The sequence below is a fragment of the Equus caballus genome, chromosome 6 (assembly GCF_041296265.1).
Source record: "Equus caballus isolate H_3958 breed thoroughbred chromosome 6, TB-T2T, whole genome shotgun sequence".
In the NCBI taxonomy this organism is placed as follows: Eukaryota; Metazoa; Chordata; class Mammalia; order Perissodactyla; family Equidae; genus Equus; species Equus caballus.
The window spans coordinates 6310951-6327820 of NC_091689.1; the positions used below are offsets into that span (position 1 = coordinate 6310951).

Consider the following 16870-nt stretch of genomic DNA (forward strand, 5'->3'; position numbering starts at 1 on the left):
GCCTTTCCCATACCCTTGCTATAGTATTTCCCCCACTTGTCTCTGGGCCACTACACTCACAGGGTCACTATCTCATCCATCTTTGCATCCTCAGCACCCAGGACAGTGCCTGAAAATGTTAGACACTCCATCCAGCTTTGACAGTGGCATGAATCCACATCTGTTTGATGAACAAGAGGTTTTGCCCCTCCAGGACATGGCCAGCCTGTGGCTCCAGGTGGGCAGCTGTGGCAGCTTGGAGAGGAGTAGAAGAGGCAGAAGATGCTCACATTGCTGGCGCTCACCACACCCACCCAGGCCTAAGGGCCCTTGGTAATGAGTAGCTGCAGTGCAGCTCTGAGAAAGAAATAGGAGGCAGTAGGGGGAGAGGAGCTGAGGGAGGGGCAAAAGCCCTCATTATTCATGGCAGCATTTCCTAGGCTCATTAATTCTAACAGGATGAGCTGGGTTTGATTAATCGGGTTGTTAAGCAGCCATGTCAAATTGCCGATCAGGTAAGAGACATTGCTTCCGGTGCCTGGCAACGGTGCCAAGCAACTGCGAAGCAGTGCTCCTTGCTTCCCAAGCAGCAGCCGTGAGGTGGGGCAGAAAGAGCTGCTGGCTGGGGCACAACTAATAACCAGACCCGTGCTCTCCAGCATGGCCCCGAGTGTGGGACCAGCACGGCTCCCTGGAGCTCCCTACGCCACAACATCCTTATCGGGAGAAGAGAGAGCCTGACCAGGCCGGGTCAGAGCACCTGGCTCCGGGGCCAAGAGGCCACAGGTGTGCTGCCTCCCCTGGACCACCTGGGCCCCCACCCTTTCCCCTGGGACAGGACAACCCAAAAGGCAGAATAGGGACTCGCTTCGGGCATGACAAATACTAGAAATCGAGGTCACTGAAACTGTTAGAAAAGTTTAACTTTGATGAAGTAAGTGATCCAGGATTTTAGAAAAAAATAATAAACCTGCGAAGAAGGTGTTTTAACCCTGGCATTCGCATAAGGTTTGTATTTTATCATTTAGTATATTTCTATGTACATTTGGGAGGAAAGCCGTAATCTCTTTCATGTGTAAGGCCTCTAAGGGACCTTAACAAGGACCCTTCACCATCTTTGACTGGTCAACCTGTGCTTCTCCAAGAATAAGAGAAGTGGAAATGAGCCGGCAGCCAGGCAGGTCCAGGTGAGACTGAATGAAGGTGTGCTTTGCAGTAAACTCTGTTAAAAGCTAAAATGGTGTAACGTGGACATTGAGGTGGCAAACACCTCTCAATGTAACAGAGACCCTTATCGAAGAGAGAGGTTAAATGGCCAGCACATAGAACCAGGTCTCTCTGGCATCAGACTCCGTTTCTCACCACACCTCTCTGCTTATCCCCTGCACTCCGGTCCTGCTGTCCCTCCCACGCCTGTGCCCGTGGGTCTCTTCTCTGTGTCTCCCCTCCAGACCCCACCCCCCTCCCTGGCCCAGCTCAGGCCCCTCCTGCAAGTCTCCCACAACTGTCACCTACAGACTTGTCTTCTCTCCCTGCATCGTCATTCGCAGTTTGGCACTTAATCATTCTCTAATCGTTTCCTCCAGGATTTGGGGTGCTCCGGCATGCCCCGTAGAACCGGGCACATTGTAGGTGCCCGATAAAGGTGCGTTTACTGACTGGACAGCACGGGGCACAGGAGAGGACGGCCCCTCCTGAGGCTCCAGCCTCTGGGCTGGGAGGATTATTACGATCTTGTCTGCAAAGCCCAGCAAGCTCCACAGATCAAAGGGGCTTATTAGATGCGAATGGCATCAGACACTTCCTCAATGATCTGCTTGGAGCTTTGGGGCCCAGGGACCACCTGGGAATGACTAAGGCAAGAAAAACTGGGCCTTCTCTAATCTCCGGCGCCCCTGCGTGGGGGAGGGGTGAAAAGCACAGTTTTTGGAGACAGACTTCTTAGGTTTGAATGCCTCTTCACCTCTTACCAGCTGTGCAAACTTGGGGAAGTCTCTTGACCTCTCTGAAGCTCCGTTTCTTCATCTTTCTGTTGCAGGCAACTCGTACCTCCTCAAAGGGTGGCTGCAAGGGTGGAGTGAGATGGTGCAGGCAGAGTGCTGGACACGATAAGTCCCCTTGTGAAAATACCGCAGTTCTAACTTGTGCTTCCATAAGCACTTCAGTTGCACAGTTTTTTCCCCTACAGCTCTGTTTTATTCTCCGGCTATCCAATAGGTAAGGAAGGGTGCCATGTGTAAGTAAAGGGGCAGCTGAGCCCCAGAGGGAGGTTGAGATGAAAGAACCAAGAGAGTCTGCCCTTGTAAGGTGGATCAGGGTTCAGCACACAGATCGGACTTCTGACCCAGGACGGTCCTCTGTGTTACCCGGGGTCGCTGAGAGCATGGAGGGCCCTCCTTCCCTGGAGATGCTGAACAGGAGGACGCGGGCCTGTTGGATGGTTTAAGTGGGGTCGTGCTGGAGGCAGGAGGCAGGACAAGGTGACCCTCAGCCCTTGGCTGTGGCTGAGCTGGCAGGTTGGGTAGAGAACAGGGCGGATTCTCCTCGCTGCCAATGACACAGCAAGCTGCAGACGCAAGCCTGCAGCTTCCCCTCCATTCACAGATTCTTTCAGTTTATTTTGGGCTTGCTTCATTTTTTTCCCTCTCAGTCTGAAAGGACTCACTCCTGGAGTCCTCAGGTTACCTGGTTGCCATGGCAGCTGCAGGTAAGCCAAAGAGTTCCCCTTCCACCCACACAGGCACCAAGCCTCCCGGCCACCGTGCAGAAAGAAACAAATGCAGGCTGGGCAAGCAGAGACAGCTCCAGCCCTGCTGCAGTTTGCAGCTCTGGAAAATCAAAACAAGGGGACAATAGAAACACCAGCCTTGGGGGACAGTTTGGGGACATCTTCCCTTATTGAGACTAACATGGTGGTTGAGGGCCTGGGCTCTCATCTCAGACAGACCCGAGTATATCCAGCCTCTTACAAGCTGTGCGACCCTGAGCAAATTGCTTAACCAGTCTGGGCCTCATTCGATCATTCCTTTATTCATCAAATATTCATCTATTATGTTCCAAGTTCTGTTCTGGGTAACAAGGACAGAGCAGTGAATGGAACTAATCAAAATTCTCTAAGAGAGACAGACAATCAAAAAGGGAGACAAGGAAGCTGTAAGAAACTAAGATGCTGTCATGTGCTACGGGGAAAAATTAGCAGGGAAAAGAGAAATGGAATACCGGGGAGGGGGCGGGTTGGAATTCTAAATAGAGTGGCAATGGAAGAATTCATCAAATGGAGACATTTGAGAGAAGACCTGGGGAAGGTCAGGAAGCAAGCCATGCAGCTATCTGGGGCTGAGCATTCCAGGCAGAGAGAACGTCAAGTGCAAAGGCCCTGAGGCAGGAACATGCCTGACGTGTTCCAGGGACACCAAAGAGGCTGGTATGTCTGGGGTAGATTGAATGAGGGGAACAGGGGTAGGAGATGAAGTCAGAGATATAATAGGTATCAAGAAAGGGGGCAAGGCTTGTGGGCCATTTTAAGGACTTGGCATTCACTGTGAATGAGATGGGAAATCATGGGAGTTTTGAGCAGAGGGGAGTGACATGATCTGACCGTGTTTGACAGGATCACTCTAGCTGCTGTATTGAAAATAGACTGGAAGGAAGGAAGGGCAGAGAAGGGAGACAGGAGGCTGTTGCAATAATCCAGATAAGTGGGGATGGTGTTTTAGACCAGTGTGGCAGCAGTGGAAATTCTGAGAAGTGGTCAGTTTCTGGATGTATTTGGAAGACACAGATATTAAGATGTGCTCATGGACTGGACGTGGTGGATGAGAGGAGAAAAGTCAAGAATAACGCTGATTTTGACCTGAGCCACGAGAAGGATGGAGAGTTGCTTTCAACTGAGATGGGAAAGACTGAGGGAGGAGCAGATTTCAGCGGGTAGGTAGGAGTTCAGTTGTGGATGTGCCGATTTTGAGATGCTCATTAGATATACAAGTGGAGGCATCAGATAGGGACTGTGAAATATATTCGGCTGGAGTTTAGGGAAGAGGTCCAGAGCAAGACATAAATTTGAGAGTCATTGGCATACAGATGGCGTTTAAAGCCAGGAGCCTGGGTGAGGTCATCAAAGGAGAGAGCGTAGGTGGTACCCAGACTGCTCCCTGGAGGGACGTCGGAGCTTAGAGACGGGAAAGAACCAGGAGAAGAGGCTGAGGAGGGAAGGTCAGTGAGGTGAGATGAGAACATGGTGTTCCGAAAGCCAAAGAAGACCAAGTGTTTCCAGAAAGGGGTCAGCCTCATCAATTGCTGCTGATGGGTCAAGCTGGAGGAGAACTGAGAATTAATCCTGGGTTTGGCAAGTTTTCCTTCAATTTCTTCGATTTTCTAGGTGAAATATGAAGCAAAGTCATGGGCTGAGAGTAAACATAGGGGAGGAGGTATTGGAGTCTGAGAATTGGCATTATTTTATCAGTCATCAGGAGAGTCTGAATGATTAGACTAGAGAGAGAAAGAATGACAGCAGGCAGCACTAAGGGTCCTTTCTGTTAAAATAAAATAGCTCATCTGTGCAATGGAAGGAGGAGGGTAGTAAGAGAATATATTTAGCCCCATTCCTGGCACACAGTAAGGTCTCAGTAAACACTGGCTAATATGTAAGGGGTTGTGATGTGAGCTAAGGCAGATCTCCTCTCTAAGCTCACTTTCTCACCTACTTCAAACATTGATCACTTTCCTTTCTTCCTTCTTTCCTTCCTTCCTTCTTGTTCATATAACATTCTCTTATTAAGAATCTTGATATTGCAAACATTTCACAGTTCCAACAAAATACGTTCATAGACATTCTACTACCTCAATAACCAAAGGAGGCTAATAATTATTTCTCCTGTTTTACATATGAAGCTACGCCACTCAGAGAGGTTGTTCTTTGCTCAAAAGAAAGGCAGAGTGATGCTCTGCCATCAGTTCCGTCCATCAGGTACCTGTACCTACAGCATCTCTGCCCACTCCATTGTCACTGGCCTGTCATCTCTTCTCCCACCCCTAGCAGCCTTGTTCATCAGATCCTTACCTTTCCAGCCCTGATAAGAGAGAGAACCTTGCTGACTGCCCTATTAACATATAAATGTAGAGGTGTAAACTAAACCCTCTTCTCCTCTGCCCTTCTCCTCTGAACCCAATTCCAGGTATTAATTCCAGGTATAATTCCATGAGCATTGGGTATTAATTGATGTGGTGGGGGGGAACAGGATGGGGTTTAATTTCTCCTCACACCCTCCTCGCACCCCCACGCTTGGTGGGGAGGAGACAACTGTTACATCAAAATTCAGAGAGATTTTTGTAAGCATGGTAATACATTAAATTTCTCTCTGAGATGCAATCTAGATTAGCAAGGAAAGTTTCACTTTGGTAGATGCTCCATTGTGCAGACTCAGAGGAGCTAAAGCCTTCAAGTCAGTTTCCCCTCCAGCATGGAGCCAGAACCGGTGTGTATTAGGGTGAGGAGGAATGGGCATAGGAGTAGAGAAAGTCCATTGGGATTGTAGAGGTGAATAAGGAGGGATGCCGAAGAAAGTAGAGACCCGCCCCCCTGCCCAGTGTCCATCCTAGGTAGTCTCTATGAGGATGGATAGTTGACTTGACAGGGAAAGTAAAGAACTGTTTACCATTTTCTGGACTCCACATATTTGGGGGACCAACTAACAGTAAATCTTATCAACAACACATCCTCCTGACTCTAGGGGCACAACCAAAGTGCTCCAGGATATTGACCAACTATTTGAGTAGCTGTCTATAGGTTGATGGGGGAGAGTTAGGGAATGAGAAGACAAAGGGAGAGCACACATGGAGCCAGTGAATAGAGGGAAAACCTAGAAGATTCTAGGGTCTTCTTCCTGCAGCACACCAGGCAATGATTTCTTGGTTGCACAGACCTGTAAGAGGTCAATGTATGCTGGCATTAGGATCAGGAAAAAATGACCTAGCCTGAAGATCTTACCGTGCAAGGCTGTGGTGAAGAGATGAGTAGGAAAGGGTGTGACTCCTGCTGCCTTGGAGGATGATAAAGCAACTTTCTCCCTTATCTATGGGAGGCAGGCTGATTGGCAAGATGACCTTCAAAGATCCCCATGGCTCTAGAATCGATTGCTATACACAGACAAGCCATTCTGAATTTTCTGCATATTGTGTCAGGCAGTATACAGCCAGTTCTTTGTCTTCTGGCTGGAGCCCTTTCCAGCCAATCTTTAGCTCTGCCACCCATCCACAGCATTTAACGTGGTCTCTTCCCAGCCAGTCTGTGCCCAAGCTTCTCACTTCCCCTGCTCATGGCGCCAAGGCCAAAACTTGGCTTCAGGAGACTAACAGTGTGTCAACACCCAGCAGAAGGAAATAAGAAATTGTGGCAAGATAATTTGATTTTTAAAAGAAAGAACTCTATTACCAAATAGAAAAAAAATATTTAAGGCTTTAATGAGCTGTAGTTATCCACACTTAATCCAATTAACCACATAATTATTTCTAGTTCTACTCTCATACCAGCAGCTTATTTTCACATACGTACACACACACACACACACACACACACACGTATAATCTACCTCCCTCTTCATGGGAAAATTTCCAGGCTTTTTGTTCTTCAGTTCAAAAAAAGGAATACAAAAGGAGAGAAAAAATAAACACAGAGACCCAAACCAAACCCTCCAAACCATTTTTTTTCATTTTCATGATAATTATTTCATTCCTGCAGCTCTTTTCTCCCCATCATTTAACTGGTATAAGACAAATGTACCTATTTCCTCTAACTGCCTCTAAATATACTCGACTGGTAGTAGAAAGAACTTAACCTCACAGTAATTGAATTTAAATAACATCCAATTCCATAAAGTCAAACATGATCTGCATAATAAACAAACCAAGCTGTACAAGGGCTGGCGGAAAGAAAGGTCATATTTTATGTGTATATTCATAATCACATCTGTATTTCTAATGATGTAAATGTGCGACATCCTGTCCGTGTGTCTTTCCGGGTGACTCATCATTGCCATCACCATCGTTACCAAAGAGCTAAAATTAAAGGCTGATCTGCCCTCAGTCCTCTGTCTGACTCAATAGAAAAACGAAATTTCAATAAACCTGGACTGGCCAGAATTGGGCTATTTGCATAAAGCAGCGGGCTGGGCCTGTTTCCAAGGTTCCAGGTCACCAGGCTGAAATTTCAGAGATTCCAGTCTGCTATGTCCTCTTTCCTTCCCACAAGTAGGGCCAAGCCAAGGGCACAAGTCAACTGGCAAGTTAAGGGACAAATACTCAATTGCCCCCTGGGGCCAGCCCTCCGTAGGCACTACACACTGGTAGAGGGATGCCCAGCTTCAATTGTGCAAAATCCTCATGTCATTTGAGGGGTTGTAGTGAAATTCTATAAAAATTAATTTCCAGTCATGGTAATTAATCTATCATTCAGTGCGTTTAGGGTATACAGCAGATGTTACAAGTGTAAATGAGCTATGATGACGTGCTACGCTGCATGGATGTTCCGGGCACTTAGAGCCTTATGTAGTGCTGACTCTTATGGAGCAAAAAAGGCAATGACTTTCATGGGTGTCAGTCCCAACTCTGCCCCCCTCTGGCTGGTGACCTTGGGTTTAAGTTATCTAAGTCTTGATTCCTTGGTTCTCAGAATCTAGCATACGTAAGAATCACCTGGGAAACTTAAGAATTCACGTTCCCAGGCTTTACTCCAGAGATCCTGACCCACTCCTCCTCTCTTGAAGCAAGGTTGGCTAAGAATCCTTTTGTGAAGCTCTGGACCAGATATACTTCAGCAAAGCTTCTGTCTCCTGTATCACTCTAAGACTTCTGTGTATATGAAGATGAAAAGAAATACCAAGAGCTAAAACTTATTGCGTACTTACGATGTGCCCAGCCCTGAATACACGCTCTGACTGCTAGGTTCAAATCCTGGTTCTTCCACTTACTAGATGACGGATATTGGGCAAGTTACTTACCCACTCCGAGCCCCAGTCCCATCGTCGGCATTATCCTGCTTTACAAATTCATCTGCGGCTGCGGCTGCCTCTGTTACCTGCTCATGCTTATTGAACATGTGCTAGGGGCCAGCACTTGACGTGCATGAGGCCTGTAGCACGGTTACTGGGCCCAGTGGACCCAGACTGGCTGGTAGAATCCTTGCTCAGCCATTTATTACCTGTGTGACCTTAGCAAGTTTGTTCAGAGTTAAAGTGGGACCAAGGGTACTTCCTGCCTCGCCAAGGTCCCATGAGAATTAAAGGATATAATACACAATGAGGAGGACTTAGAACCCTGCCTGACACATAGTGAGTACTCATTGTAGGTCATTATGTATTGTCTCTCATGGGCCCGCCTATCCTTGCTGAATCCCTTCACATCCTAACAAAAGGAGGTAGGCAGAGGATGCTGCTCTCCCGATCTGTGGATCAAGCGTCTTGGCAGGTTGTTGCCTTACCAACACCTCACTTTACCTACTTGTAAGTGAGGCTCATCAGTTTGAAGCCTGTGAGTACTTAAGCTGCCTGGGAGCCTGGATAATGAGTATAGGTAATAGCAGCGTGACGAAGGCCAGGAGTCTCCAGGTGCTGCTGACTGTCCTGTTATTTTAGGCGGAGGGGAGAACAAAACAGATTCCCCGGCTCTCCATCCACCTGGCTGCCCCAGTGTCTCCCTGAGCCTTCTTCCCTCGCTTGCCTGTGTTTCTACCTCCTGTGACGAGATAATGAAAAGGTCTTAAGCTGTGAGTGTTTGCAACCATCACTTCTTCCCCCACCTCTTTCAGGTAAGGCTGTAAACTTGTGTGTTCCAACTGAGGGCTTTGTGATGCCCTTGGAAGTACAGGAAAGGAGGGAACGTGAAACCAGGGCAGAGAAACTAAAATGATCTGTGTAATAAAGAGCTCAGCAAGGAAAGGGAAGTGAGAAAAGGAAAGAGGGATTTTCGCCCTATGATTTCCTCTGCCTGCTTTATAAACAGATTGCAGTAAACATTCAAATGTTTTTCAATTCTTCCCCTGTATGGGATTTGCATTTCTTCTTCACTATGAGCTTCATTCAGATTATACTCCGTTTAGACTGAAAAACCTGAAGCCCAGAGCAGGCAGTGGCCTTTCCTAGGGTGGTGCAGTCAGGCAACACTGAAATAGGAATAAATTACAGACCCCTCCTGCTCTGGGTTCAGAGTTCCAAAGAGTCTGTCCCACAACCCTGCAGGACTGATGCCTCTTACTGGATGGTACCCATTCCAGAGTCTGCTGAAAGTTCAGCCCAGTTCTTTTCACACCTCTCAAGGAAGCGTACTATTCCTGAAGTCTTGGCTCCAGTTCCCTGTCAGGAATAAGCATGCTAAGTAGAATTGGAATTACTATGGCGTGTGAATAGACGCCGGTCTGTTGACTCCAAGCTTCTGCTAAGCTGCTCCAAGTGGTTGCAGCTTCTGTCATCTTGGCAATTTTACTTTTTGTTTGAAAGAATTCTATACCCCTCACTTCTGGACCTGGGAGGGGGGCGATCTGCAAAGGCCCTCATCTCCATCCCCTAGACTCTGGTCAGACTGCCTGCCCCCAACCTTGACAGATGGGGTGCTCCTGTATAGAGATAATGCTGGGGAAGGGGACCCCAGAGGGTCCCATGTTTACCAGTGCCTTCCAATTTTCCCTTTCAGATCCATATATGAAATCCAAGGAAGGACAATGCCAAAGCTCATAGAAAAGCCCAAACCTCTACACTTGAGGATTGGGAAGATATGTATGGACCATCAGTGTTTCCCTCCAGAAGACTGAGACGGTGGCCCATAGTCTTCATTCAGGAGCCATTCAGCGGTTGGGTTGAGCACTGACTCTCAGCCTTGGCGTTGAGCTCTCCAGACGGCGCCTGCCTAGGAGACCCTCACACGCTAGGATGTGCTTCCTCCAACTTACCCAGATTCTCAGTTTTTGCCATGGTTTTTAGGCCTGAATTTCACTTAATTAGTGGCTGGTATGCAAAATATTACTTCCTTCTGTTTGCCTTTAACCTCTTCCAGATGATAAGGTGGTTAAGCAAGCCATCAAGACTTCCTGTTTTCAGAGACTTGGCAAACCAAGTCCCTGTTCCCCCTTCCCTTATCTGTCATGATTATTTAAAGCTTTATTCATCTTCCCTCGGCAGTCGTCCATTCACACTGAAAAGTCCTATTTTTAGATCCAATTCTCATGTCATGCATCATTTTAGCCACCTTTCTCCAGCCCTTCACCAGTCTTTAGGTTTTTAGGTAAGTTTCTCTGCCATGTCCAAGACAGCCAAGGATCCACATATCCAGAGGCTGGAGGAGAAAAAACTATATATCAAAAACATGAAGAGATTTATTATAAATCAAAATTTTCCTTATAACTATAGCTGCACCCCACACACACATAATTTCCCCAAAATCTCCTGACATAATATACATAATATATAATAATATAATATGCAGTCTGTTTTTAACTTGTATTTTTCCATTCACACTAATTCATGAAAAGTTTCTTATGGTGATCCACGCTTTCATGGATCATATCCATGATTATTTCCTTAGGAGACAGTCTCGGAATGGAATTACTAATTCAAAGGGCATGGGCATTTTTAAGGCTTTTTAAGTGCATTACAGTACATCTGTACCTGCTGCTGTCGTCCCATCTTCAAAGTCCTGTCCTTTCTCCATGTTCTCATGGCTAACTGTCAGTAGTCCCATGGCTGTGGCCCTCAGAAGGAAGGCTCAGAAAATGCAGGGAGTCTATTTCTTTCTCCCTTTCTTTCCAGGAACAGGAGGTGGCTGCAGGATTGGGGTTGAGTAAAGTCGAGAATTTGCAGCATTGCAACCAAGGCAATCTTGGGGGAGAGTCTCAGGCATGAAAGAGAACCAGGGGGCTCCTAGCCAGCTGGAAGCTGCAGAATCTTAGGCTGGTGCTATGGGGCTTTTCCTCCTGCAGGGAACTGAGGGATGATAGAGATGACTCAGAGTATTCTTGTCAAGAGTCTCAGCATAGCCCAGTCTCTGAGATGTCAGACTACAAGGCTAAGACACCCGGGCTGAGGGTCCCACCGTTAAGACCCTTCACCTGGATGATTGCCCACTACTGCCTTGAAGATACTGAGATATGGGAATGCCATACTCCTTGCAGTAATACCCTCGTGTGACTGGGCGACTTTGTTGTTAAACACATATCATAACTTAAATTTATTTTCCCTGCTACAGTTTCAGCCTTTTTCTATCTTTTTATAACAAATTAGACAATGCACAGGTTTTAAGATCAAACAACTTCTGGCTCTGCCATTTACTAGCTTTATCAGTTAGTTCCAACTGCTAACTATGCTCCTGCCTATGGACTCCAAAAGTAGTGGCTTAAAAAACAATCATTTATTATTTTTCATAAGTCTACAAGTTGCCTGAGTGGTTCTGCTGATCGGGTTTGGTGTCTTGGCTGGGTTCTCTCACGCATCTCTGAGCTGGCTGGAGCCTGGCTGATCTACAATGAGATGGCCCAGCTCTGCTCACCTGTCTCTTATCATCCGGTAGGATTGCACAGGCTTGTTCACATGATGGCAGAAGAGTTCCTGACAGTAAGAGAGGGCAAGCCCCAATGCACCAACACTCTTCAAGCCTCTACTTGTATCAAGTTTGCTAATATCCCATTGGCCAAAGCGAGTCATGTGGCCTACTCCAGAGTCAGTGTGAGCAGGCATTGCCAAAGGAAGTGACTACAGCGAAGCAGAAAGATCTAGGCAGTTAATCAATTTATCATATTAACTGTGTGACCGTGGACAATTTCCTTAACCTCTCTGAGCCTTAGTTCTATCATCTTAAAAATGCAAAGTTTTTATAGGATTCTTTGCTATAATATATGTAAAATGTCTGGCACATTGTAAACATTCCATATGTGTTAATTTCCTTCTCTTTTCCTTTTCCATCATTTGGACTTTCTCTCTTTTTTTTTTTTATATGTACTTGACTTTTTATATTCCCATGCATTACCTTCTACATTCACAGCTTCGACATAATAACACTAAACATTATGCCTATAGCTTCTGTTGAATCCTCAGCTCCTAGCGTGTGCCTAAAAGAGTAGGCCCTCAAATCATTCCCGTGATTTGGAATTTGGATACTAAGGGAATCAAGAGATCTCCCCTCCCTTTATTCCTGGGACTGTCCAGTTGAGAGATCTCTTGGTCTCTGATCCAGCTCCACCAGCAAAAGTGAGATAGAAAGGGCATTAACTGATCACTCTCAACAGAGGCAAGAGGATGGGGAACCTCCATTTCCTAATTTAAAGGTGGCCTTGGGGGTAGGATAAGTATCCTGGCCTCTCCTTAGCTAATCAGGCTCCAGAAGAGTCATTAATTGCAGCCAGTCTGTCCTGCTGGGGAGACCCAAGGCTGCCAGCTCCCTTGCTGGGAATAGAATAGAATTTTAATTGGCTGTGAAGGCTTCATGGCAGGAGGTGCAGGAAAGAGTTGGTCCTTTCCCCTGAAGCAGGGGAGAGAAGCTTCAAGGGAAAGGCCTTGAAGGCAGCAAAGACCTGCCACCTTCAGAGGCCATCCCAGCTGCAACACCGCGGTTCCTGTCCCAGGGCTGGACTCCAGCCAGGGTCCAGGACTCTCTTGCGTGGTGCACTTGGGATGGTCAGCACAGGAAGGCCTAGCCTGTGAACATTCTCATCTCTGTGCTTCCCCTGACTTTCATGAGAGAAGCACTACACAGTTAAGGTCACTTGTATAGCCAAGAAAACCAGGGTCCCCTACGTCAGAGAGCTCTCGAAATATAAGCTCGACCCCACAGTGTTTGCATGTGTCAGTTTGTCCACTCATGTGGTTTGATTCAATGGCACAGCATTCCCGTGCTGTTTTTTCTGAGCAATGTTACACTCAAATAAATTTGTTTCACTCAAATTTGTTGTTTTCACTCAAATAAATTAATATGATAATGTTCGGGGAAAACACGTTCTTGTGGCAATGTGTGTGCTCTTTCTGCCATGGCAGTTCCTAGAACACACATATAACATGGGATGACATGTGTAGGTCATCATGACAATGTAAGCTTGTTAGCATAAACGGACAGTGATGTATGTTGTGGTTTTCAGAGACTGTTGGGAATGTTGTTTAACCTCCTCATAACTTAGTTTTGTCATCAATAAAATGGGGCAATAGTAGTTCTTATCCAATAGGACTGTTGGAAAGAATAATGACATGTAAACAGCTTGGAATAATGCAGAAACTCAGTAAATGTGTTTTCATGAATACTTCCAGTAAAGGGTGGAGATGAAGCTGATCATTGACCCATCTGTGCTCTGTCGACCTCGTGGTATAATGAACCTCTTGGCAAAAAGCAGAGAAGAAAAACAAAAAATATACAAGCAGCATCAACACTTTCAGAAAACTATTTTGTGAAATGAAAGCTTAATAAAAATTGACTTTCTAAAGAAACACTGCTTCATTAATACTTTAAAATTTAAAGCAATAAACTATCATTTATAACTACTAAACAGTTTTATTTTTATTGTGTATTTTTATTCTTATTGTAAGTTTATCACATATTCAGTTAGGGAGAGGAGAGATGCATTGAAGGAGACAGTTGAAAATGGAATTTATAATTTATAAAGATATGAAGACAAACTTCTAATTTTTAACCAAAAAACAAAAAAAACCCCACATGACTCAATTCCATTTCTACTCTCACTGCCCCCTCCCCATATTCATATCTCCTGTCTCTTCATTGGGGAATAAGACATCTTTCTGGTTTAAGCTCAGAACATAGGAATAAAAATAGTTGGAATAAAAGAAGTGACCAATACACAGCAGCCTCTCTGAAATGGTGAGATCTTCATCTCCTGGAAAAGCAGACCGAAGTCCCTGACGTTTGGGGAAAAGAGTCTGAGGAAGATGATGCCCTTAGAAGGCAGAACAGACCTCTTGCTATTGAAATCAGCCCTTTCTCCCTCCAAACCTGGTCCCCAAATCACACTTGGGTGCCCAGGCTCCTGTGCCTACTCTCTCCCAACTTGGACCATCAATGTTTGGGAAATTAGCAGGATAGTCGTTCAAAGAAGTAGTTTATCACACAAATCAGCTCACCCCTTCAAAGGATAATTTTTCTCTGATTTCCTGCATCTGTAGTAGATGATCAGCGTCATTGGAGACAGCCGGGTTTTTTCTTCCACTGTCCGAGGTACTGAAAAGCAAGGCTGGGCCGCTTGACTGGGACGAGGTTACAGGTGGCAAAGCTGATGCCCCAGAGAAAGCCAATGCCCAAAGTGGGTGCATCCCCGATGGTGTAAGGGATGACTAAGAAGCTCTGGGAGCAAATTGGATGAAAGCCTGGCTTTGAATCCACTTGGGTAAGTCTGTTTCTCTTTCTGGGCCTCTGTTTTCTCATTGTTTAAGTGGGGGGCGTTGGTTTAATCTCTACCGGTCTCTGACAGCTTTTGACTTTTTAAGATTCTATACATTATACGAAATCTCTGTAGGTGCAAAACAACTCAACACAAGATTCCAGGACTTGCTTGAAGGTGAACTAGGCCAAAGGCGTAGAAGCAGGAGCTCTGTGTGATTAAAGTGAGCACACTCCACGGGCAGATGAAGAGGTTTCCTGGAAGTGGCACCGCCAGCCCCTGGAAACCCCTGCCCATCCCAGAACCCTAAATCTGGGACCAAAAGAGAGCAGTTTAGGGTCGTGCATCTGCAACACAGCAGAGGAAGAAACATGTAGCCATGGGAGTCCTCAAGGAACTGGAAAGATGTGCTCTGTAGAGTGGAGAAGGGTAGGTTTCTATTGCTTGCCCCAAATTATTTTTAAAGAGCATCTGGTTCACTTCCTCATGCCCCCATGTCATTAAGCAAGTTTCCTATGCTTAGTTTGGCTTCCCACCTATATAGGATCCTAGAATGAGCTCCCTTGATGTGGGGACAAAAGGGCTCTGAGTACTGAAAAGCAGTGTCTTCCACTGTAAACATAAATCAGCTTTCTAGTCTCTATCTTGGTTTCTTACAAATTTTCTTGGCCTGAATTATGTCTTTTCAAAATATGATCACCCAGAGTAAAAGGTCATTAAATCAAGGTTCTAGACATCCTTCCGCCCATCCTTGTGGAGAAGTTGGGGGCAAAATTCCTCTTAGGTCGGTTGCCCCTTTTTCCCCCTCTTGCTTCTCCCTGCACCCTCATCTGATAAAGGAGATGAGTTACTTCTGACATGTATATGATGTAAGGTCAATGCCATTTATTTATGTTTTTATTCTGTTTTTGTCTTTACACTTTAAATCCCCATCAGTCAAGTCTGTCTTAGACCCTAGAACAGTATGGAAAACATTCATAGATTCCGTGGAAGCCATTCCAGGCAGCACACGAGCATCCCCTGTGTTCTATTCCTAACCATTCACCAGCCTCTCCGTGACAGGGAGCTCACTACTTTACAAGGCTACAACTTGCATTTTTTAATAATTCCAACCAGTGAATGCTTGCTGGAAGAGTGATAGATATTAGATTGCAAGCTGCAAAAGGGCAGGGCTGTGTGCAAGCCATGGCGAAGAGGCATTACAAAGGTTGGAAGATGATCAGAATACGTGGTGATGTGCATCTGTGTTGGTCAGATGATATGCAAGAGGAGCCAGAAAAGGAGACAGGCAGAGGCACTATGGGTTTGTCTGAATGTTCATGTGGTCATGGTGCATGGCCTGAGTGCCTTTTTCCATCACCTCTGCCATGGTTTCTCCCATCACCTGTCCCATCTACCTCTTCTGGAATAAATCCCTATCCCTATTCACCATGAACATCAGCCTTCTTGGCCTGACTCTAACCCTCAGACAAAAATACCAGAAGCAAGAAGAATGGAGGAAAGGATGAGAAGAGGAGGGGAACATGGGAAAAAAGAGCCAACCCGGGGTGCTTAGGAGCTGCTAAATATCCCCCAAGAAAAGTAGTGGAATGGATGGACAAGCCCCTCATTGCCCCAGCAAAGCTGGCAGAACTCCACACATACTATGGCAAAGAGGTCCAATTCCATGAATCTTTAACCTACCACATCTCAGCCCAGGGTTATCATAGGCCCATGTGGAAACTGAGTAACTTGTTCTGGGGGCTGTCCTAAGTGGTCCAGTCGTGTGGAAGGATTCAAGGGCTGGTCATCGCCAGCCATCTCCCTGTATTCATCCTTTTCCCTTTTGTCTGAGCCCCTCAGAGGAAAGACACAGCACAAACCCTAAAGAATAAAGAGGCAGAGGGACCATACACATCTTATTCTAGCATCTCCCGTATCTAAACACTCTCCTTTCTTATAAGACCATCCCAACACATCTACATAACCACATCCCACCTTTCCTTCACCTAAACATTCCTCATAGCAGTCATCATCCTCATCATCATGACCCTGGTAGAGATTGTTTCTGTTTCTCTATTTAGACCCCAAGGACATTTTGATTCTGTGTTTACAGTGCAAAGTTTTAATGGGAATTATAAATGCTTGATAAACTCTCCTTGAGAATGTATTTTCCAAAGAGAATTCCACTAAGCCAATTTAATTTTTGATCAATCTTCTTTAATATAGAGCAGTTAAACCGTTCCCATTTTTTTTCTATTTCTCATTTAATATTATTGAAACTCTGCATTGGGATAAATCATTTTAAAGTAAAATACATGTGAACCATTTGATTAGTTTATCTGGTTTCGGTCCATATTAAAACTCACTAATTATAGCTTCCGTCATTGAAAATTTGATTTTGTGGCCTTTATAATCCTTCCAAATTCAATTTTTTTCTGGATCAAAGTTTGTGGATCTGAATTTTGTCAAGAAGCTGTGAGTCTTCTGCCAGATTTTAATAAATTATAAATTTTACTGAGGGCAGTTTTCTGCTATCAGTTTTCTTGTCTT

The 16870-nt window shown here is 45.6% G+C and overlaps 1 protein-coding gene and 1 long non-coding RNA gene across 5 annotated transcripts in view; one reads left to right on the plus strand and one right to left on the minus strand.

Moving 5' to 3' along the window:
• The window catches only part of MARCHF4 (membrane associated ring-CH-type finger 4), a 105584-nt gene that overhangs the window by 26584 nt on the left and 62130 nt on the right, over positions 1-16870 (minus strand). The window lies entirely within an intron of this gene.
• Positions 3257-13653, plus strand: LOC138924547 (uncharacterized). Of its 2 annotated transcripts, none has more exons than XR_011439465.1 (3): positions 3257-4357; positions 8607-8779; positions 9661-13653. It is a non-coding gene; the product is annotated as an uncharacterized lncRNA (long non-coding RNA). The 2 variants fall into 2 exon arrangements; XR_011439464.1 differs by having other exon boundaries at positions 3276-4357; positions 13257-13489.